The sequence below is a fragment of the Schistocerca piceifrons genome, chromosome 1, assembly GCF_021461385.2.
Source record: "Schistocerca piceifrons isolate TAMUIC-IGC-003096 chromosome 1, iqSchPice1.1, whole genome shotgun sequence".
Taxonomy (NCBI): Eukaryota; Metazoa; Arthropoda; class Insecta; order Orthoptera; family Acrididae; genus Schistocerca; species Schistocerca piceifrons.
In genome coordinates, this window is record NC_060138.1 from 13,562,496 (window position 1) to 13,587,145 (window position 24,650).

A 24,650-nucleotide genomic window follows, 5' to 3' on the forward strand; every position below is an offset into this window, starting at 1 on the left:
TCTATAGAAATACCAGTAACTTGATGTTTTTAATTTCTGGATCTGCGTCGTTTACCAGTCATGATTGGACGGACTGTGTGAAGATTAAATATGCAAGAGGTATTTATCATTTTTCATATATATGATACACACACTGAAGAGCCAAAGAAACTGGTACACCTGCCTAATATCGGGTAGGGCCCCCGCGAGTATGCAGAAGTTTTGCAGCATGACGTGGCATGGACTCAACTAATGTCTAAAATAGTCATGGAAGGAATGACACCATGAATCCTGCAGTGCTGCCCATAAGTCTGCTAGAGTAGAAGGGGGTCGAATCTGTTCTGAACAGCTTGTTGCAAGGCATCCCAGGTATGCCCAAGCATGTTCATGTCTGGAGAGTTTGGAGGCCAGCGGAAGTGCTGGACGTGTGGGGTGTCGGATTGACCTGCTGGATTTTTCCAAGTCCGTCGGAATGCACAATGGACATGAATGGAGGCAGGTAGACATGATATTTACATATATGTCACCTGTCAGAATCGTATCTAGAAGTATAAGGGGTCCCATTTAATTCCAACTTCACACGTCTCACACCATTACAGAGCCTCCACCAGGTCGAACAGTCGCCTGCTGACATGCAGGGTCCATGAATTCATGAGGTTGTCTCCATACTCATATATGTCCATCCGTTCGATACAATTTGAAAAGAGGCAACATGGTATCAGTCATTGTTGACGGGCCCTGGCGAGGTGTAAATCTTTGTGTTGTGCGGTTGTCAATGATACACAAGTGGGCCTTCGACTGCGAAAGCCCATATTGATGCTCTTTCATTGAATGGTTTGCACACTGATGGCCCAGCATTGAAATCTGCAGCAATTTGCAGAAGGGTTACACTTCTGTCACACTGAATGCTTCTCTTCAGTCGTCGTTTCTCCCATTCTTGTAAGATTTTTTCCAGCTACAGTGATGTCGTAAATTTGATGTTTTGCTGGATTTCTTATATTCACCATATGCTCGAGAAATGGTCATATGGGGAAATCACTACTTCATCGCTACCTCAGATCTGCTGTATTCCATCTCTCTTGCACTGACTATAACACCATGTTCAAACTCACTTAAATCTTGATAAGCTGCCATTGTAGCAGTAGGTACCGATCTGATAACTGCTCCAGACACTTCTTGTCTTACATAGGCATTGCCATATTCTGTCTGTTTATATATCTCTGTATTTGAAATCACATGCCTATGCCAGTTTCCTTGGCGCTTCGGTGTTTGTGTGTGTGTGTGTGTGTGTGTGTGTGTGTGTGTGTGTGTGTGTGTGTGTGTGAGAGAGAGAGAGAGAGAGAGAAGATTACTCTTTCATATCTTGTGCAGTTGTCCTTTTGAATGGTCCTGGTGACAGGAACTGCACTTCTGGGGCAATGAGTTGAATATTTTTAAAGCAACCATTGTATCAATGTTCCTTTCATGATTATGCATCTCCTGCCTCATGCAGATAACACCTTGGTTTTCTTTTACTCTGATGTGGTATAAAAACACGTAATGGATGTAGATTTCATTATTCCTAATTGGGTGAACATAGGCTTGCAGTGCTGCAGTCTTTAGCTTGATGCAAAGATTCTGACTACTTTTTTTTATGTAGCACTGCCACATTCTTGCAGCCTTTAGAATATCCCCATAACAGTAGGCCATGATTGATGTGGCTATTAAATATTGCATAATGCACTGTTATAAGGTATGGGTCAGCTAATACACCTGTTCTCCTCAGAAGGTATATTACTGTACACACAAACTAAGTTGACACTCGGCGCGGTAGCTGAAGCGAGTGACAGTGGAGGCATCTCCCATTTACAATCATTCCCATAAGCCACGGCGCCGAGTGTCAACTTACTTTCTGCAGACAGTACATCGGAGAGCTGGGAGCACACATACACTGTTTGTTCATTCATTATTAATTTGCTGTCAACCAGGAATCCCAGCAGTTTGATAGCCTCCATATTATCGGGGTATGCAACATATGTAAGGCTACATGTAAGATTTTGTTGTGTTATTTCTTCATTCGTTTTCATTTTATTGTCGAAGAACCATTGTTTGATGTTTTGTAAGATCACATTTGTTGTTTGCAGAGCTTGTGCAGCAGTTTTTGTTTTCGCAGATACTAACAGTGCACTGGCAAAAAAATAAGTTAAAATCTATGTGAATGATTGGTGCTGTACAAACAAAACACAGAAGGAAACGTATACTGGAGACTGCCCAACCGAATGAACTGCTGGACAAGGAAATATGCATGTGTGGTTGGACATTTAAAAAAGTAAAATTCGTAATGTCCTATCGGTGCCGAATTCACTGAAGACATGATACATGCACGGATTGGAGAAGGATAGAACTGTCTCTGTTATTTTCCTTGAGTTATTTAGTGAGATTACAGAATGCATAAATCTGGCAAATGAGTCGAGGATTATACACTTCAGAAAAGTTGAAGTAATATTTTCAGTGATCAGACCACCGCTACGATCGCAAGTTCGAATCCTGCCTCGAGCACGGGTGTGTGTGATGTCCTTAGGTTAGTTAGGTTTAAGTAGTTCTAGGGGACTGATGACCTCAGAAGTTAAGTCCCATAGTGCTCAGAGCCTTTTGAACCATTTTTTGAAACTAGTAAAGAGTATAGGAAGGTGTTTTGTACTGAGTGACTAAAACAGTCAAACAACACTTCGAAAATGTGCCTCTGTTTAATGGTTTTGTTCAAATTTAAATAAGAAACTCTCGTGTTACAATGAGCCAATAATAGCAACCAAAGCATTAAGCCGTAAAAATCATATGCAAAATTTACTATAAAGATAGTGACATTTATAATAAGTATCCTTTACTTCCAAAGCAATTCGTATTTTCTCCTTGAGTTTCATTCTCTACACATTTTTCTAAGGCACACTGTGGACATTTTTATAAGCGGAGGTAAGTTTCTGGAAATTTCTTGTTTAGTTATTAGTGTAAGATCTACGGTCTCTATTGGATTGGATTGGCTTTGTCAATAATGATTTTTAATTCTGTCATCAAATGCCCCCACTTTCGAAGTCAGTACTTTAATCTAAAAAGCCATGGATTCATGTCAGCAAATAACAACTCTGCTTTTTCCTTCACATTTTAAATTAATCAAATAAACTGGCTTGTTCTAGTGCGTAGTTCTGTTGCTTTGTTGTCTTTGGTTGTCGGTATTATTAAAATCCACTGCTCCGGTATGTCTTCATTTATTAAAATACAATCTCTGAAAGCAGTTTGTATGGAGGCGTACGAAATCCAGTGCTGTGTTTATCTAGGTTTGTTATTTTGAGTATGCGTATGGTGTCCATTGTCATGTAATCGGGGACTAGTGCAGCAGGGGATACAACCCGTCGGCTTTGAACAATGACGTCACAAGTCGCCAGAGAGCATGTATTACAGAGATGAAAGAGCTGAGGAGAATGTTGAGAAACAAAGGAATGCGAGAGAGATAAACATTGATCTTGTCAAAAGCATAAGTGTTTTTTGATTTAAAAAAAAAATCTCACGAGATAGAATAAACTGATCCTACTTTATTAAGCAATATCTTGTCAAAAGCCGAGAAGCGGTTGTTCTTAATGTTCTAGCTCCCTTCAGTACGTAATAAGTGTTTTTTGACTTTTTTAAAAAAAAATCTCACGAGATAGAATAAACTGATCCTACTTTATTAAGCAATATCTTGTCAAAAGCCGAGAAGCGATTCTTCTTAGTGTTCTAGCTCCCTTCAGTACGTAATAAGAGTTTTTTGGCTTTTTTTAAAAAAAAATCTCACGAGATAGAATAAACTGATCCTACTTTATTAAGCAATGTCTTGTCAAAAGCCGAGAAGCGATTGTTCTTAATGTTCTAGCTCCCTTCAGTACGTAATAAGAGTTTTTTGGCTTTAAAAAAAAAAAAATCTCACGAGATAGAATAAACTGATCCTACTTTATTAAGCAATATCTTGTCAAAAGCCGAGAAGCGATTCTTCTTAGTGTTCTAGCTCCCTTCAGTACGTAATAAGAGTTTTTTGGCTTTTTTTTTAAAAAAATCTCACGATATAGAATAAACTGATCCTACTTCATTAAGCAATCAGTAAAGAAACGAAACTGAAACATAACAGCAAAAGTTAATTAAGTCACACGTTCAATGATGCACCCAATATCAAGCGATCGCTTTTAGATTTACATTCAATTATTTTAATGATAGTGCTTATTAGAACACAGAACTGCTTTATTATCTATGCCTCGAAGTGAAGACATTACGATCTATGACTAAGGAATGACGTCATTGTTCAAAGCCGACGGGTTGTATCCCCTGCTGCACTAGACCCTGTAATCGTATCGGGTTAAGAAGTTATTTGTGTGTTCGAAGTTTGGTTGCGCGTTGCGCGATTACTTGCTAGTTGCAAGCAGTTATTTTTATCGGTGTACTGCTACAAATTATTCGATTGTTGTAAAAGACGTCTCCAGGGCTATTACGAGTCATAACATCTCAAAATTGATGAAAATACGTCCTAAAATAATCTCCCTTCGTTGTCTCATAGCATTATTATATATACTGTCTGATGTTTTGGAGCATTAGTAACATCCAGTACTGGTATGTAATTTCACTGATAAAATAAAACCATTACCGTCGCACCCCTCCAGTTCTGTAGGACTACGGTTTTGTTGAATACAGATTTTGGGTCAACAGAAGCGTCCGATCTTACCCGTCGGCTTTGACCCGTGACGTAAGCGTGTTGTGGTGTGTGACGTCATTACGGCGCGGAGTTTGATTTGCGATTGTGGCGTGTTTGTAGATGTCTTGTTTTTGTTTGTCGTGCTCTCTGGTGGTGTGTTCATGGTTTTCGTTTGTTTCGTTTGTTTCGTGTGGTGGGGTCAGTTTTCTGTTGCTCAGGTGTTGGATTTGAAGCGGAATTTCTATTAGTGAGTTAATGGTTAATTTAATGCTCATTGCTGTATCCGATCTCACGCGTCGGCTTTGACCCGTGACGTAAGGGACCTACACATTGATCTGTAGCGTAGCCCTGAATACGAGGTTAGGTTGGGAGTTTTTTTTTGGAATGCGGCCGCGGCAGCGGCCGCCTATGATTCGAAAATATTGATTTGACACTAATGAACATGTATACGTAATATGAAGCAATTTGATGAACATATTGATCTGTAGCGTAGCCCACTTGAGGTTAGGTTGGGAGTTTTTTTTTGGAATGCGGCCGCGGCAGCGGCCGCCTATGATTCGAAAATATTGATTTGACACTAATGAAGCCTGTGGGGGGATGGGGGGGGCACTGCAGACTCCCCCCACCGCATAACGACACATGATGATCAAATTTTGAAAAAAAATGAAAAATTTTTTCCGTACCTGCTAAACTGCATAAGTGCCGATGTATGTAGGTGTAAGGGAAGCTTTCGTTTCTTAGTTTTCTATTGGGGGATGTGATCGGTAGGTTCTGTTGAGCTATATAGGTTAAGGGAAGTGTCCGATTATGGATAGGAATGTGTTTTTTGGTATTTGGTCAGTTTTGTGATGTTGATTTATTTCGTTGTTTTGCGTGGTTTTGAATGGCGGTCGGTGGCTACATTTCTGTATATTTAGTTTCTCCGCACCCAAAAACCCCTAATTTCCCACGCTTGTCCCGTTACAGTCATTAGGCTTTTTGTGAAACTTGTGTATTTCAGTGTTTACAATACGTATGCGATGTTTTTATATCCGCCATATTGGAATTGTTTATAGTCGTTTCCGCGGTATTTGTGACGTCATGGGTCAAAGCCGACGGGTAAGATCGGACGCTTCTGTATTTCCCAGATTTTTTAATATTGAACTGTATTAATCATCCCTTTTATGTGTAATCATGCTTATTTCTAGACCTCGGTATATTTATTTTATTACGCATTGTATCGCAGTCATGTTTTACGTGAAGTTTCATTGCTCACATCGAAATAATTGTGACGCATTGGCATTATTTCACCTAAACCAAGTATGTAAAGATCTGTATTTACGAATACCGGTACATGAAATGTGTAGCTATTGTAATTGGAATTGTGAATAAGTTTTGTTTTAATTGTAGCGTAAATCATTGGTAAGGTCTTGGTAGCGTAACTATGACTGTGTAGCTAATATCTAAACCCCAGAAAGCACCAAGCTGGTATTCTGAAGGGGGTGTGGAATCTGAGAAACAACCAGTATTCAAGAATATTGCTATCAAAAAGATGTTTTTGGGAGTTAATTTGACAAACTTAACCATGATAACCTCATGATACTTATTCAAGAAACTGGACTAAGCAATAAATGCTTGTGTGTGAAAAAATAAACGTGTTTGGGGTCCAGTGAACAACATGAGCCATAGGTAGCCTATATGAACTGTGATGTCATATGGCATCTATGATATTTTGTTTGTTTCAGTGAAATATTTTGAGTGTGTGTTTTAATCATAATATGAAGTTTATTTTGTGTGGCTGGTAGCTTAGACTGTATTGTTTGCTAGGTGTACTTTAATCTAGGCCTACTGGAGATGGTGTTCGACTGGGGGAATGCTTGTGGCATACAAGATGTATATATGTGTTCATTTACATTGACAGGCTGATCTGTAGACTAGTGTAAACATATATCTAGGATAGGTTGGGTTGGTAGGTCATTCCACAGATACATTTAAGGTAGGTCGTTCCATAGATACATTTAAGTACCTATGTGAGGCTCCATTTTCGAATTGTGGTCTGGTATTTTCAAGTTTTTAATATATTTGAAGGACTAATAGAAAGAACATCATGGGCCCAAAACTACCTTTTCTCACAGAGATCCTGTTAGTCTCTAGCATTTTATTTCGCTAATGTTTTCGTGTTATTAGTTATGTGAGCAGTTGATCAGTTCTGTGTCTTATATCTCCACCACGTTAAGGGTGTTGTCGTTCATAAGCTTGGTATCACATTTTTAACTAATCCTGTTGTTGGCATTTCAAAGATTGATTTGGACACAACAGTTCATAACCAGTTCTTTGTCTTGCCTTTCGCCAACCAGTCAGTTATAGAGAGGTCTGTGGTTTAACATGAACTCTAAAAACAGTGCAGTTTTTATATTAACAGATTGTTGCCAGAGGTTAAAGAGTGATAAATGACAGAAGAAAGGGGTTGTGACATTTTGAAAACTTAAAGTAAGTGCAATTTTAGGATATGCCTTCTTAGTCACTGTCCACGTTCTCAGACTAACATGTAAAAATCTTTTTATGTACCATGATATCATGTCTTAGAGTTGAAGTTTGTTGTCTAGATAACAATAGGGGAAACAATCTTACACGTGAGGTGACATCAGTGCAAGAATCCAAATATTAAACAATGAAGTTATTAAGGAATTGTTTTATAAAGAAACAGTATGGCTGGTCACTACTGATAGTCAAGGAAGCAAGATCCCAGGAGGCCCTACTGCTGATTAACACTTTTAAAAGTGAAACACTAATCTTATTTTTCAGAACTATTCATTCTTGTCCTCACATCCTGTCTGTCTGTGTGAGGTAGGAACTAAGTTAAGGGGCCATTGGAAGTGTTCTATTCCACCTGTCTCCTTTGACCCATGAAATAATGGTGTTGTGTGTGTGTTTTTGAATTGGTTTGTGTTTGTTGAGTTTAACATGTGATATTGGGTTCATTATCACTAAGGTAACATGGGTTTATTTGAGTCTGGGTAGCCAGTGCTGCAATGTGGATTTGGAAATCTTCATTTTTCAGTGATGGTTATTTATGTGTGTGGCATTTTGTTAGGTTTGATTAGTTTTGTGTGTGAGTGTGTGTGTGTGTGTGTGTGTGTGTGTGTGTGTGTGTGTGTACGTACTGGTAGCGGCGGTCAACCTAGGTGATTTTGTTGCATGCTTTTGTTGGTAATAAACTTTTATTTTTGTTTTAATCTGTAGTAATTCTGATGTTCTGTCTGTTTTACATTTATCGTACTTTGGTTGGTTTTAATTGATCTGGTGTATATACAAGTTTTTGCGTTTTCGAGTTGTTGAAGGTTTTGTTTTTTGTGGTGTTTTTTGAGTTATGTTGGTGTGTGAAGTTTACATTGTTTTCATTATTATTATTATTATTATTATTATTATTATTATTGCTGGTAGGTATTGAGAGCTGCATTTGAGCTACTTAGGTCAAGGGAAATGTCTGATTCCACTCTTCGGCTTGTAGCTATTGGTTCCTTGGTATCTGGGCTTCCTTTCAGCTGTATTGGTTCCTTGCTATCTGGGCTTCCTTTCAGCTGTATAGGTCGAGGGAAACATCTGATTCTGCTTTTCGTGGCACTAATGCAGTCTAGGGAGTACATGCGCTGATCACGAGAAAAGTACCTATTTTTGAAGGAAACACGTATTTCTGAAGATATAAGCATATATATGCGCTGAATACCAAAAATTTTTTTATTTCAAAACTTGAGTGTTACAGTCATATCTGACGCGCTCTTCACCAAAAAAGTACTTATTTTTCATTTGGATGCAAAAAAAAAAAAATCAGTTAACTGTCTCAAAATTTTTTTTGTATCAAAAATGACATATTGCATATGTATGCACGGAATTTAATTTTTTTTTTCCTCTCTCTCTCTCTTCAAGAAAGGTGGAATTAATAACAAAATTGTGGAATGGATTTTCCCAAAACATTGACGCCAGAGAAATTCCGCCAGGTAGTTATTCAGCATAGCACGGTGAGTTCTGAAAGGACTTATAGGATTTTTTTCTTTAGCTTTTTGCCAGACTGACTTCATGTGATTTGTGGTTGCGTTTGTAAAGGGATCGAGAAAATAAAGCGAATGATTAACAGCCAGATTATTGTAGCCCAAGTTACCTATGGTGTTGTAAGTTGCCACAAATCAGAAACTGCTGTGGTTCCAGTAGCAAAACATACTGTTGCAAAATTGGCAGCAAATGGGTAGCATCACGTTGTGGCACAGCAACCATAAAGCTTTGCTTTGTCTCAACGTCATAACCACCAAAGACCCATTGCTCTCGCACCTATGACTTCGATGGTGCTGACAAAGCAGCTCTCGTCTATTTCAACAGTATGGCCAGGGCCGCCCAAAACTATTGGCTCAATTAAGAAATATTCATGGCAGATATCTCTACAAAATTGGCACCAATCGACCACAGTGTGCTCACTGCCAATTTTGAGCTCCCTCATTAAAAACTTTTGCCTATTGAGTTCGAAAACCCACATGTAAGACAGTTGCAAAATTTTAGAAATGTCTAAATGACTGCCACCAAAAAATGACATTTTCCTGATTGAACATTTCTTTCTACAGTCCCTGCCAATGGAGCAGCTCCAAATTTCGCCATCTTTCCCTGTAGTTTTCTCCAGCTTCATCTCGTTGTATCCAACACAATACCCATTTTCACACACCATATCGTTCTTCATAAGATCTTGTTGCCTAGCCCATTGTATTGAGCTTCGGGTGTTCTCCATAACATGGTATAAATCTTCCATTACAAAGTCGCTCAAATCTGGAAAATTTCTCGCCATTTTGGCACACGCAGTAATATACGATACTTCAAAACGGACAGCCTCAACAGAAAAATATAGGTTGTTGGGCGCACTGATCAAGATGCATAACTGTGAGCAACAGGGACATATACCATATGCAACAATATGCAAAGCCAACAATAGCTATCATGGTTAGGATGTATGAAACTGTAAGCATTACCTATGGCTAAAGAACTCTGTGAAGAAATATATTAAAGTGTCTGCAGCATATTTGCATAGCAACATGAATAAGCTGGTGAAAGCAGACAGTTAATTAATCTTTTTTTTTCCCCCACCTCCATATGAAAATAAGTACTTTTTGGTATTCCGCGCATATATATGCTTATATCTTCAGAAATATGTTTGCTTCAAAAATAGGTATTTTTCTCATGACCAGCGCATGTACCCCCTAAACTGCGTAAGTGCCATTTTCGTTATTGCTGATGTTGGTTTTTGGTATTGTGGGCTTGGTTTGAGCTATATAGGTCGAGTGAACTGTATGATTCCTGCTGGCTTTGTGGCTGTAGCATTATGTCGTAGGTTGATACTTTTTTAGGGGTGATGTGATGTGATGTTTTGTATTGTTAAAATTAGGTTGTCCTTGCCCTAGACCCCCTATTTCCCGCGGTTGTTCTGTAGTTTCATTTTATCATTGAAGTAAGATTACTTTCACTGTTTCTATTTTCCTGCAGGTTTGTTGGCATGTGTACATAGTGACAATATTGACGACATTTTGTATACTCTGGACGTAGGCGTTTCTGTCATATGGATGACGTCATGGGTCAAAGCAGATGGATTAAATCGGATGCTTCCCTAATGCCGAATTCCGAAGGTTTGACTGGATCTACTGACACTGCCTTTGACTGGTAGCATGCTACTGATGATGTGGTGTGTGTGATATCCATGCACAAAACTTCCACACAAACACATGGGTCGTTTCACAATGCCGTAATTAGTTTCAACCAGTCAGTGGTAGTCTTCAGACGAAAGGCATATGCTGAAGCTGACGGTAGACAGAGATTAGTTTCTGTTGTGTTCAATGTTGTTGAGAACAGAATGGAAACCAGTATGTGCCTTTACCCTAAAGGCGCTAGCTGGCTTGTCAAAATTGGATACAGCGTTGTGAAATGCTTGTGAGATTATGTCAAAAAATATATAAAAGAATTTTAGATCCCTTATCTCTAAAACAGTATGTCATTTTTTTCCATATTTATATTGCTTCTGCATTATTTTTAAATGCAAGTTGGGGAGCCTATGATTGTTTCGTTATGAGAATAGATAAAATTGTCGTTGCAGTGTGTGGCTGATTTCGATGAGTGATTTATGTCCAGCATTTTGATTATGTGATAGGTGAAAGCAGACAGTTGGTATTGATAAAAATCAAAATTTCTGTTATGTAAGCTAGGACTAGTGGGCCAGGGAAGAAACTAACTAGTCGCTCGGTCATTTCAGAAAAAAAATTGATATTTGCTGGATGAATTCCCGAATGTTTAATGGGTTTAAAGATATTTTTTAAAAAATTTTATTCTCAACATTTAGAAACAGTGGCTATTTTTTGCTTTTACAGGCAAATTATTCAGTGCTGAGTTGAAGAATCATTAACTGGACTATAAATTAAAAACCATGATAACCATGCTGAATGTATTCCTTAATATAGGCCCTACTTTTAATGGCTCAAACTTGTTGATTGCAAGCTAAAAAAGCGTATTCTTTAAACTATTTAATTGGATAGATAAAAATTCTACTCATCAAGCAGCGGCAGAACACATACATAAAAGACAGCTGTAATTGGCAAGCTTTTGGAGCCAGTGGCTCCTTCTTCAGGCAGAAGGGTGGAAGGGGAAGTAATCGAGTGAAGGAGAAAGACTGGAGAGGTCTAGGAAAAGGGGTAGATATTGGTTAAGTCACCCAGAACCGCGGGTCAGAGGAGACTTACCGTACGGGATGAGAAGGAAAGACATTACTTACGGTAAGTCTCCTCTGACCCGCTGTTCTGGGTGACTTTCCCGATATCTACCAATTTTCCTAGACCTCTCCAGTTCTCTTCCTTCACCCCTCTTCCGTCTTTTATGTGCGAGTTCTGCTGCCACTTGGTGAGTAGATTTTTTATCAATCCTAATTGTATTTTTCCAAAGTAAGAGTAATTTCTCAGCCTTAATATTTATTGTGCTATTACACTATACAGTATAACTACTTCTTATAGTGAGAAGCTTACACAAAATGTACACTATTTTAAAAAATTGATTTTTTGAATTTTTTCATTCTTTGACCTACAATATCTTTGTAAGGAGAGCAGATAAAAGTCTGAAAATTACACACTTAATGGATCTTCATGATATCAAACTTAAATTGGAAGTAACAAACAGAAAATATTGTGGGGAAGGTTAACCAAAGACTGCAATTTATTGGCAGTACTAAGGAGATTGCCTACACTACGCTTGTCCATCCTCTTTTAGAATTCTGTTGCGCGGTGTGGGATCCTTGCCACATAGGACTGACAGAAGTACATTGAAAAAGTTCAAAGAAGGGCAGCACATTTTGTATTATTGCGAAATATGAGAGAGAGTGTCACAGAAATGATAATGGATTTGGGCTGGACATCATTAAAAGGAAGGCATTTTTTGTTGCAACAGAATCTTCTCATAAAATTCCAATCACCAACTTTCTCCTCTGAATGTGAAAATATTTTGTTGACACTGACCTACATAGGGAGAAACGATCACCACAATAGAATAAGGGAAATCAGAGCTCGAATGGAAAGATATATATGTTTTCCTTCTTTCTGCGCTCTATACGAGGTTGGAATAATGAGAACTGCGAAGGTGGTTCGATGAACCCTCTGCTAGGCACTTAAATGTGATTTGCAGAGTATCCATGTAGATGTAGACAAGCCTGTGCAAATCTGTGTGTTGTCATCCCCCTTCCACCAACATCTGTTCACTCACACTTAGTTAATAATGAGCCCTTGAAGTGTGCAGTTGAACAATGGAGTCTCAAAATAACGAGAATAGTTTTTCTAAGTGTTGCTTACTAACCTTGAAAACTCAATAGTGTGTCATTTAATTGCCAAAGTCAGGATAAATTTCTGAAGGGCAAAAGCAAACCTTGGCAGTTGATGAATGTATAGTTCTTGCTGGCTTTTCTGAAAACTATTCCTTTGTTGTTCAAGTGAAATACAAGGGCGCCACTGGGTAAACAAACAGGCCACAGTTTGTCCATTTGTGTTCTGTTATAAAGATCCAGATAGACTAGAGTCATAGTTTTTGTGTTGCAAATGATTACTTTGAGCACAAAGCTACAGCAGTGCATGCTTTTCACCTGCAGTTAACAAACTACGTAAAACAGCACGACAGTTCCATAAACAAACTGATGAACTTCTCTGATGGTGCTGCAAGCCAATATAAAAGCAAACAAATATTAATATCTCCTTTCTCAAAGAAAAAAAGACTGTTGGCTCGGTGCAGAATAGCACTTTTTTGCATCATGTCCTGGGAAGAATGAGTGTGATGGCATAAAGGGTACAACAAAGCGAGCTGTCACAAAAGCTAGTCTGCAACGGACCTATGAGAACCAAATCTGGACACGTCAAGAAATGTTCAAATTCTGTAAAGAATAGGTAAAAGGGATTACGTATGTTTCATTAAATGTGAGGAAATATGAGAACTCTATGCCAATGTCTTGGAGGAAAGATTCAAAACTTGTCAGAAGGTTAAAGGCACCCGATCTTTTCATTGTTTTATACCTCAGTCATACAACTTGCTCAACTGTAAGTTCACATCAACATCCTCTGATAGTGAATGTCATCACTGTGGAAAACTTGTACCACTGACACTTCAAAGTAAGGACATAGTGGCTTGTGTCTATGACGAACAGTGGTGGATTGCCAAAGTTGGTAACATTGCTCATCAAAACCAAGATGTGGATGTTACATTTTACCAGCACCAAGAACCCCATTTAAAAAATTTGAAAAGGATCAACACGAGAGGCCCGTTAAAAATGCATTAAAGGTGTTGTCTTCTCCCCTGGAATTTATGACTGTGACTAGGCGAACATTTAACTCTGTGCCCAACATGAGTGAAGAAACATCTCTGTTGTTCAATAAACAACGTAGCAAAAACAAACAAGTTGAGAACGGGATAATGTAATGAATTGTCTCATTTTTTAAAGAGTTATCCTAGATATTTTTAAATTATGTAATTTAGACACTGTTTCCATCAGCCCAGATATTGCAAACAGTAAGAAACATATTTTTGACTCATATTTGAAATTTTTTTGTCCATGGAATCTCAAGGTTGTAATTTATACAGAAGTTTGATATCATAAAGGTCTATTAAATGTGTAATTTTCAGATTTATATCTGGTCCATTAACAAAGATTTGCAGACCAAAGAATGAAAAAATTCAAAAGATTTAAAGTGTTTCTAAGTATAAGCTTGTCATAATTGTTTCTCTAAAAAAAAAAAAAAAAAAAAAAAAAAAAGGTATCTGTACTGAGTAGTGTAATACCACAAAATGTATTAAGGCTAAGAAACTACTCTTTGGAAAGATAGTATTAAAAATGGGTTTTTAAAATTTACAACCAACAACTTTGAGACATTAAAAGTGTATTCCCTAATACATTCAGCAGGGTGATCATGGTTTTAATTTATAGTCCAGTGTCTGCTGAAATAAATACCTCTTATATGAAAGGTCTGGGGCAATCCATTACTGAATAATTTAAAAAACCACAGACGCTTATAAAAGTGTAAGAAAGCCTGAAACAAAAATGGCTGCTCTTTCTAAACGATAACCAATAAATGTTTTTAAAAAATATTTTTGAGTCCACCAAACATGAAGGAATTCACCCAGCGAATTCTTTCTACGAGAATGCAGTTGTCTCTCTTTGTAATTTTATGGCTTTCTCAAGTATGTTTCCCTTTGGATACAATTAATTGATAGTTTTATGGTTTGGATGGTGTACGATCTTCCACGGAATGCTTGTATTTACTTAATAGGCACACGTTTCAAAATCCAAATATTAGATCATTATTTCTCTGAAGGAAACATTGTTTCCAGTATAAATCCTAGATGCAGAATTGTATTGTTTACATTGTGACTGCAGCACTATTCTTCTCTCACCTGTTGTATATAAATATTTCTGGAATAATTTTAACATCTGTTTAACAGGACACTAATGACAGCAGCAGAGAAGCTTGCCGCTGTTCCTGATGTGGATATCGACCCAGAAGGAACATTTAAGTATGTTCTAATACGTGTCTTTGGTCCAGAGGGTCCTGATGGCAAAGAACCGAGCAAATTAGTGGTCAGTAACTGGTAAACTAATATTTGGTCAACTTTGTGATACATTATTATTTGAGAGACAGTCGTTAGCATCATTTTTCAATTTTCTCAGTTGAATTTTTCTTCTGATGTCGGTGACTTGCAATGGGGAATTGTAGCCTAAGGTTGGTTGTTATCTGCATAACATAGTGTTTCAGTGTTTACTGTTAAATTGGAAGTGAGATGGTGGATGGCGATACAACTGAAAACGCACAAAAGATTTTCACTGAAACACTGTTGAACTACAGTTATGGCCCTGTGTGCTATGGTATCTTTGCCAGATAGTGTTGACAGAAGACATAAAAAAGCATTCAAAGAAGAGCAACTTATGTTGTTTTATAGCTAAGAAGGGGGAGTGCGCCATGGACATGCAGGGTGTATACGACCCGGAAGATCCGGGGAAAAACCCGGGAAATTTTTCATTGTTTTTGTTTTCAGTTAAATTTTTGTAATTTTGATTGGTAAGAACCGATACTCTAACAAAGGATATTACTGTGTCTCAATACTGCAGCAATAAAACATGAACAAGTAAAAAAACGAAAATAAAACTTAAATTTCAAGGGAAATGCACCATATACAGCAACAAAACAGTGCTCATACAAGTGTCCGCCAACAGTAAAATGTGTCAAAGGCTTTAGGAAGACTGTGCAATGCTTCGTAACAGCAAATTGCCTCCGCTGAGCGTGACGTCACAACTGTTTACATGAAATTCATTTTAGCAGTTACGAGCTCGATCATGCGCATGCACAGTTGAGTAGTACCTTCTCCCGCTTCTGGCTACAGATTTATACATGCGCAGGAGGTCCAAATCTAGGGGGGGGGCAAATTCATATTCTTGAGGGGGGGGGGGGGAGGGAACCTTGTTTCACAAAGCGACTCGCATCCAGCGCACGTTAGTTCGTTAGTTTATCGATTATTCATATTACTTTGAAACTCATCCCTGTCAGTTTTTGAACATTTTTAACACATTCTAAGTTGATTTTGAATGAATCGTAAGTTGATTTGTGAATGCGTGTGTAGTGTACATGTTTCCTCTGTCAGTGGCATCTGACAGAGCTGAGCGAAGTAAGGCTGAACGGATGAATACCAACCGCTGTCTGATTGTGTGGTTGATTGTGTTTGCGAATGATGAGCGTTGTTGTAATTACTAGCGGAATCCATAGATTCAGACTACAGGAGTGGAAATAAACGAATAACACGTAAGAATGATTACGTATTACCTTCGCGGTGTATACAAGAAAATGAAATTTTGACAAAAAATTTTTGGGCAGATCGCTATACTAGTTGCGAGTTGTACAGTCCCCAGCTAGCAGCTACTTTAAGTTCTGTTCTGGAAGAAGCACAGAAAATGTGTTGTACGACCATGTAACAACGCCTAACCGGAGAATAATCACGGGATAGCTAAACCGGTGATTCTGGTAGAGTTAATGAAGTTAACCTGCAAATAAGCTTTGGCATTGGCAGGAATAGTTACAGAATTAGCGATAACAAGACTGTTTGTTAGAATGATGAAGGAGAAGAAATGGGGGCATCACACAAATTATGGAACAATATGACGATTCCAAGTTCGTATAAAAATTTCATACTACTACTTTTCGATCTCATGCTTGAGGAACTGGAGTGTATGAATGAAGTGTGAAACTATTTCCTAACGTAAAGCTTTTTGCTTGTAGTTGGCCTAATAGGCATTTGATATTGGTACTTTGTGAATTATTTTCTGTCCATACAAAACAGACCGTTTGTGCCAAAACAGTCTCATTTATTTTGTGTGTATTACAATTGTTGTAGTATTAGAAAGGCCTATTTTGTTTTATCTAGCAGACAGTGACAAAATAGGTGTAATCAGATCGGGAAACAACACCAGTCTTGGGTCCTATTTGTATTAACAGCTTTTTCAGTATTAGACAATGACATTTCGACTTTTCGTGTAGCAAAATGTTTGACGAACTTTGATGAGGTAATAGATTCTTTCACAGAAGGAAAGCACTCCATGTAAAGTTGTACCAAGATTAGAGGGTAAAAAATTCTAGGAGCTGAGGATTGAAGAAACATGTATTGTCCTGCTTGTCTCATGTCTTTACTGGGTTTATGTATCCTATATTTAATTTTATGTCACACAAAGCAGCAAGTTGTTAGCTGATAGGGAACAAAGAGTGCACATTTTCTGAAGAGTTCTTTTTTTAAAAAAAAAGAGGGACAGAATGTCAAACCGGCCAACTGTAAACAGGAGAGGCACTACAGGACATTTTAATTTCCACTGTCCTGAATATGGTTTGATGGCATCCATTACAAAATATACACATTTCAATTCCACAGAGCGAAGTACAGTGACGTGCGATAGGAGAATGCTGTGTGAGGAGACGAGACACTGCACTTTGGCACACTTATGACATGTCTTACATTTCCTCAAACACACATGTTGCATGCATCAGACCCTTCAGAAAGACGTGCACTACAAAATGAACATATTTTTGGAAAATATATATATATATATATATATATATATAAACGAAGATGATGTGACTTACCAAATGAAAGTGCTGGCAGGTCGACAGACACACAAACATACACACAAAATTCAAGCTTTCGCAACAAACTGCTGCTTCATCAGGAAAGAGGGAAAGACGAAAGGATGTGGGTTTTAAGGGAGAGGGTAAGGAGTCATTCCAATCCCGGGAGCGGCAAGACTTACCTTAGGGGGGAAAAAGGACGGGTATACACTCGCGCGCGCACACACACACATCCATCCACACATATACAGACACAAGCAGACATATTACACGTTTTTTCGAAATTTTCCCGAATTTCTCCGTCCTTTAACGTGTTTTAGCGGCAACACAACCACCTAACCTTGATGCACATCGCTGTCTACCAACCCAAGTTCACCACAGGATCAACTTAACCAACACTTTTTCGCCTTTTTTCATACCAGATCTCCAGTTGCTTCCTAGTTCACCTTTATCTCTCCCCATATATTTTTATCTTTCATTTTCATTTCAACCTCATGTTACACTTTCCACCTTCTAATACCATGTCACCCTCACAACACACCCACAAAAAAAAAAAAAAAATGGTCTTTAAATATGTCTGCTTGTGTCTGTATATGTGTGGATGGATATGTGTGTGTGCGCGAGTGTATACCCGTCCTTTTTTCCCCCTAAGGTAAGTCTTTCCGCTCCCGGGATTGGAATGACTCCTTACCCTCTCCCTTAAAACCCACATCCTTTCGTCTTTCCCTCTCCTTCCCTCTTTCCTGATGAGGCAACAGTTTGTTGCGTAAGCTTGAATTTTGTGTGTATGTTTGTGTTTGTTTGTGTGTCTGTCAACCTGCCAGCACTTTCATTTGGTAAGTCACATCATCTTTGTTTTTAGATATATTTTTCCTACGTGGAATGTTTCCCTCTATTATAACCATATCATTAATTTGAACCCAACAATTACGTTTGTTATTGTCGCTGTTGCATTTCGAAATCTTACCTGTCGTCTTATTTTCCTTTATTTTCTCTTTCTGTTTTTACCAGTAGTCTCACTTGGTATTCACCTTCCCCTTTTTACCGTAATCTACTATACAATTTTATCCCGCCTATATATACTCAATAATATGTAACCCACTTCCAAAACATAACCAAAAAAATTTTATTTTCCGCTTTCAACACTACCGCTGCTATAAAATCCACCGTTTCTAGTTCAATAACAGCTGCTTTCACGTATTAAACAACCATTTCGGCTAGTTCTAAGAACTTTCACTTTATTTCCACTTCCGTTTTTGCACATCACTGATCATTTTTAGCCGCTCCCCACAGGTTTTAACGTCATTATTTCTTCGTCAGACAATTGTTAGCCCCATTTTCGTAATCTTTCACCACAACACCACTCCTTTTAATACATTTACACGTTTTTTCGAAATTTTCCCGAATTTCTCCGTCCTTTAACGTGTTTTAGCGGCAACACAACCAACTAACCTTTATGCACATCGCTGTCTACCAACCTAAGTTCACCACAGGATCAACTTAACCAACACTTTTTCGCCTTTTTTCATACCAGATTTCCAGTTGCTTTCTAGTTCACCTTTATCTCTCCCCATATATTTTTATCTTTCATTTTCATTTCAACCTCATGTTACACTTTCCACCTTCTAATACCATGTCACCCTCACAACACCCCCACAAAATAGGTCTTTAAATATGTCTGCTTGTGTCTGTATATGTGTGGATGGATATGTGTGTGTGCGAGTGTATACCCATCCCTTTTTCCCCCTAGATCCGGGACTGATGCGCAGAACAGTCTGAATTACAGTTGGGAAGTGGGTAGTCTACACGTGACCCATTTTTACATTTAGTGTTTTTGCTGTTTCCTCTTCATTTACTGCTCCCACATCAAATGAAGACAAAACAGATTTCTGTGGCCGGGAGCTATCAAGTGAATTAAAATACATTCACATAATAATGGAAGGCTAAACTGTGTTATTAGTTGCAGATTTTATTTTATTTCCATCTTTCTGACAGTCAAGCATTAATTGCCTTTTAGAACAATGAAGTTATTTTTGGTGGTTTGCCAAAGAAATTTTCTTTCATTAATCTTTTCCACTAAGGCAGACAATATATTTGAGACAAAGTGTTTAATTCCACACACTGTGTTTGCTGCATTTCAAGTGCACATTTTCAACTTCTAGCACATTTGGCATTACGCCATAATAAAGAACCAAACATGAGACAGGACAGTACTGGTACTCCAAGAAAATTTACATCCCAAAAACCACATAGAAAAGCTTAATAAGAGGTCGTGGGATTCTGGACATACAAATTTGCACTTTAAATGTGAACATTTTAGTATGGGTCACGAAATTCCGATTCCCTTGGAGTATCCTCTGAGGCTTGTTTCTTACATAATGTAAGATCTTTTAATGTTTCACACGTACGAACATGCGGGCTCCCTACGACATCGTAGCTGCGCTTGCGCGGTGACGCCTGTCATCTGGCGCTCTCTGGCAACTGCAGAAACGAACCTATTTCCAACAGGTCGTGGGAAAATATTTCGAATGGTGGGTTGAAACTCGTTACCATCAAAGTACCATTCTAGCAGTTACACCAGAACTATGTGAGATAATGTACGATGAATTTCTTAAATCACAAAGTGTTTGACTCTCATTTAAAAATCAACTCTTTGATGATGAGCCATTTAGATGAATTTTGAGCCTGGAAGATCAGACATTTATGTCGTTATTAAAAATTTTACTGGCACCTTTGTGTGATACATCTTAAATTGTAATACGCGCATAAAAGACCAACATTTTATGAGAAAGCTTAGCTTCTCTTGCAGCGTATTAATCTGATAGACCAATATTATATGTGAAGGCTTTGCGTTTCGTTTAGCAACACTATTTACATTAATTTGAGCCATTAACTTTTTCTGTTTGTGTGTTCGCGCTACTTAATAGTGATGCTGTTGGTTGACTACATCACGTGTCCTAAGCTCTGAATACCTGCTGTGATCGGCTGGCGAAATCGCATGAAATGAGCTATGACTAACTTACAAAAGCGCATCCCAATCTCAATTTCAATGCTTTGGAAAGTAACATGCGGTGTTTGGTGGAATTCGAGTTTATACTTTCCTAATACAAAAATATGCAGCATACATGTTGCTGCACATCAAAGATCTTTCCAAAATGCGTGTTTCTTTTTTTTTTTTTTTTTAAAGCGCCAGGAAATTCTACGCCCGTGTATAAAACCATAATCAAAGGACTTATAAGTTATACAGTTCCAAGAGAAAATATACCGTCAGTTAACAGGGAAAAAGTATGTTTTCACTTGGGGGAAAGTGTATTTTTGACTGAGAAATCTGGGAATTTTTTTTCCTTGTCCGCATATACCCTGACATGATATACAAGTTGGGGTGACAGTCATTAAAACAAAGGTGTTTTTTGTTATGATGAGATGTTTTCAGGAAATTTCCTCTGAATGGCAAAATATTTTGTTGGCAGCCACCTACATAAGGAGAAATTATTATCGTGATAAAGTAAGAGAAATCAGAGCTCCCACAGAAGCTGTTGAAGAGTGGAATGTTACAGAAATAGTCTGAAGGCTTTTCGATGAATCCTCTGCCGAACACTTAGGATACAGGATACTTATAAATGGTGGAAAAATCAAAATTTTTTAAATGACTTTATTAAATTCTATAGTCTTTCCTGATTACATTGATATATACACTGTAGGGTTTGAAATGAAAAATGACCTATACATACCAAATTTTAAAGTTATGGTCATGTACGAGGTGCGACAATAAAGTAATGAGACTGATTTTCTTTGCAAGATGTGGCACTCCTGCAGGCTTGTGTAGGCACAATATCTGTGACCTTGGTCTATAAGCCGCTTCTAGTTCAAGCGGCATGTTGAAGCAACTGCTCAGTCATTAGTTGTGCTGTAATAAGTTAACACGTGTTAGTGTCTCTCATCACGGAAATGGAACTGCATAATATTGCGCAACAGTATGCCATTTCTTTTTGCGTTAAATTGAGTGAAAACGCGATGACAACTTACGGTAAGCTTAAGAAGGCTTTTGGAGAGGAGGTTATGTCAAAACCTCAAGTTTTTGATTGGCATAAAATGTTTAGTGAAGGCAGAACAAATGTTGAAGATGAAGACTGCAGTGGACGACTGTCAACCTCACGGACGGATGTCAACTTGGCCAGGGTGCATGAACTCATAAAATCTGATAGAAGGTTATCCATGAAAATGATTGCAGGAGAACTGCACATCAATCGAGGAACGGTTTGTCTAATAATAACATTGCTGATAATTGGATTCTGCATCACGATAATGCACCATCCCATACTGCTCTGTCAGTACAGTAATTTTTTACCTCAAAACAAATTTCGGTACTGCCAGAGCCACGTTATTCACCAAATATTGCTCCGTGCAACTTTTTTCTCTGTCCAAGAATCAAAATGGCGGTCAAGGACACCATTTTCAAACAACCCAAGATGTCCCAAAAGCTGTGACGAAGGTCTTGGAGGATATTACAGAAGATGAGTTCCAGAAATGTTACCATCAATGGCAGAAGTGCTAAAAAAAGTGTGTGCAATCAGAAGGGAACTTTGAAGGAGACAACACGAAAATTGACTAAAACTGTAAGCAACATTTTTTTTCACATCAGTGTCATTACTTTACATTCGCACCTTGTATACTGCCATGCCCCCTTTATTTCTGTTACAGAAACCAGTATTATTTTGAAAAGAACTGTGCACTTTCTTTCTGTTTCCAGCGATTATATGTATGATACATTGTATATGTTGGTAACAGTGCAGGTTTCTAGCGTCTGTAAATGATTATCTTTGCAAGTATTTACTTTTGTGTTCTGAAGCAGTTTGTTCACATGTTAATAAACGTTTGTTTCCCAAGCGCTACATATATTTGTGAAAATACATATTTTTTAGTGTGCCACACATCAAGAAATTCAATAAAAGGAAATTCTGTGGTAACCAGTTCACAAACAAAACAAGCCACACTGTTGAAAGTAACCTACGTGTCAGTTCTTCAGTGAAGAAATTCGCACATGGCACGCCTCCTGGTGATTCAAATTTTTGTGTTAAAAATGACGCTGTTTGTAGTGGATTTGTTGTTGTTGGTGTGGGTATCTTATCTTCTTTGATAAAGGAAGTGGAAAAATGTAAACAATGTGATGGTGCAGGCTGTCTGGAAATAACTGAACAACAAAGTAGCAGGAAGGGTTTAGCGTCAAAATTAGTTGGTCTGTGTAGATCCTGCAATAAATCTACCTCGAAAATGACTTTGAACATTGTGCATAATTCATATGATGTGAATTTGAGGTTAGTGTATGCAATGCGTGCAATAGGAAAAGGAAAAAAAAGGCTGCACAAACGTTTTGTCATTTGATTGACCTTCCTCCTCCCAGTAGGTTCAGCAAGTACATAAGAATACTTTTAGGTGCCTTGATGGTTGTGTCTAAAGCATCTATGAAATGTGCAGTAGAAAAAACGGTTAATATTAGTGAAACAAGGGACATTGCTGTTGCACTTGATGGGACATGGCAACATCGAGGACATCGTTCCTTGAATGGTGTTTTAAGTGCTACTTCTGTGGAGAATGGAAAAGTTGTTGATGTTGAGTGCTTATCTAATTATTGCCACATCTGACATAGTAACACTGAAGGACATATTGAACATCAGTGTTATAATAATTATGATGGTTACAGTAGAGGTATGGAGTGTGATGGAGCTCTAAAATTATTTCAGAGGTCAGTGCCCGTTTATAACGTTAGATATACAAAGTACCCAGGTGATGGGTACTCTAAAGCTTTCAATAAAATTAATGAGTTCAATGTTTATGGTGATAGCTTCGTAACAAAACTGGAGTGTTGTGGACATGTGCAAAAGAGGATGGTTGCTAGATTGAGGAAGCTAAGAAGAGAAATGAAAGGAAAATTGCTATCTGATTGAAAATCTCTGTCTGGCTGAGACAGATTGACAGAAACTGAAATAGACCTCCTTCAGAGGTATTAAGGACTGGCCATTAGACAAAATGCACCTCTGAATGATGATACAGCAATGAGGAAAGCTGTATGGGCCACCTACTTTCATAAATTGTCCACAGATGACCACACTGTTCATGGACTTTGCCCTAAAGGAGCAGATTCTTAGATGTGGTTACCAAAAAGCAAAGGAAAGTGGTCAAATATACTATCAAAATATCATAAGCATTATCTTCTTGAGCCTGTTATGAATGAAATAAAACCAATTTTTAGAGACCTGAGTGGACCTCGTTTTGCTTAGTACCACATTTACTCGAATCTAAGACGCACCTGAAAAATGAGACTCGAAATCCAGGAAAAAAAATTTTCCCGAATCTAAGCCGCACCTGAAATCTGAGACTTGAAATTCAAGGGGAGAGAAAAGTTTTATTCCGCACCTCCAAATCGAAACAAACTTGGTCCATTGTAATATGAGACACAATTTAGGTCAAATGAATGACGATACAGCTACAGTAGTTTGGTTCGAGTCGTAAGCTCAGTAGTTAAGCTTTACCAGGTAGCCATTGCTATGTGTCAGGCGCTCCGTCCGTATTATACGGGTACCCTTCCTCTTTCGCGTACTTCGTTAGCGAAACAATGGCAAGAGACTGCTATTTGCTGTTACCTACACTCCTGCTTTCTTTGAGAATGATCAACAAGAACCAAATAATAGACAGCGTATGATAGAAGATATTCTGAACGGGAGTTTAGCGAAAATTTTTCTCCGTTTGAAAATCTTTGCAGGCACCTCTTTAGTACATTACATTCTGCACTGAAATTAGTCATCTTAGATTTAAAAATCTAGTCAATTGCCGTGCTTCATTTCTGACTGTATCACTATTAGGCATAAGAATAATACAAATATAAACATGGGATGATATCTATATTTTTCCGCAATTGCTGTTGTCTCACTCTAGTTTCATAGTTTATTAGGCAGACAGGATTTAAATGAGTTAGCAGCAAACACGAAAGAATACATGGCAAAATGTTTATATTCTAATTATTCTTATGTGAAGAGAATACTGCATGCTATTCACAATTCATAAAAGTTCCTATAAGGAACCATCTCTTCTCACAGTTAGGAAAAAATTCAGAACGTAGAGTTGGCCATATTGACAAACATCCCAAACAGTCTTGCCAGTCGGATTTTCGAAGTGCATTGAAATGCTGCTACATTCAAAGGTGCACAATACGGAATTTGTATTTACTTCGTTGAATAATGTATGAAAATGCAGTGGTCGAAACTCGAGACGGAGGAAAAACTTGTCTGCCACCCACCCCCCCCCCCCCTTTTTTTTTTTAAATGCACTCATGCAGAGGGTTT

At 38.1% G+C, this 24,650-nt stretch overlaps 2 long non-coding RNA genes across 2 annotated transcripts in view; both read left to right on the forward strand.

The window, feature by feature from the left end:
• The first annotated feature begins 3,241 nt into the window (after positions 1 to 3,241).
• LOC124798649 overlaps positions 3,242 to 24,650 on the forward strand; it is a 28,553-nt gene continuing 7,144 nt past the window's right edge. Inside the window, exon 1 of the long non-coding RNA XR_007016963.1 lies at positions 3,242 to 3,290. This is a non-coding gene — a long non-coding RNA (uncharacterized LOC124798649). The remainder of the gene's footprint in view (positions 3,291 to 24,650) is intronic.
• On the forward strand, positions 5,918 to 14,704 carry LOC124798655. The gene is made up of 3 exons (XR_007016966.1): positions 5,918 to 5,971; positions 6,089 to 6,340; positions 14,648 to 14,704. It is a non-coding gene; the product is annotated as an uncharacterized LOC124798655 (long non-coding RNA).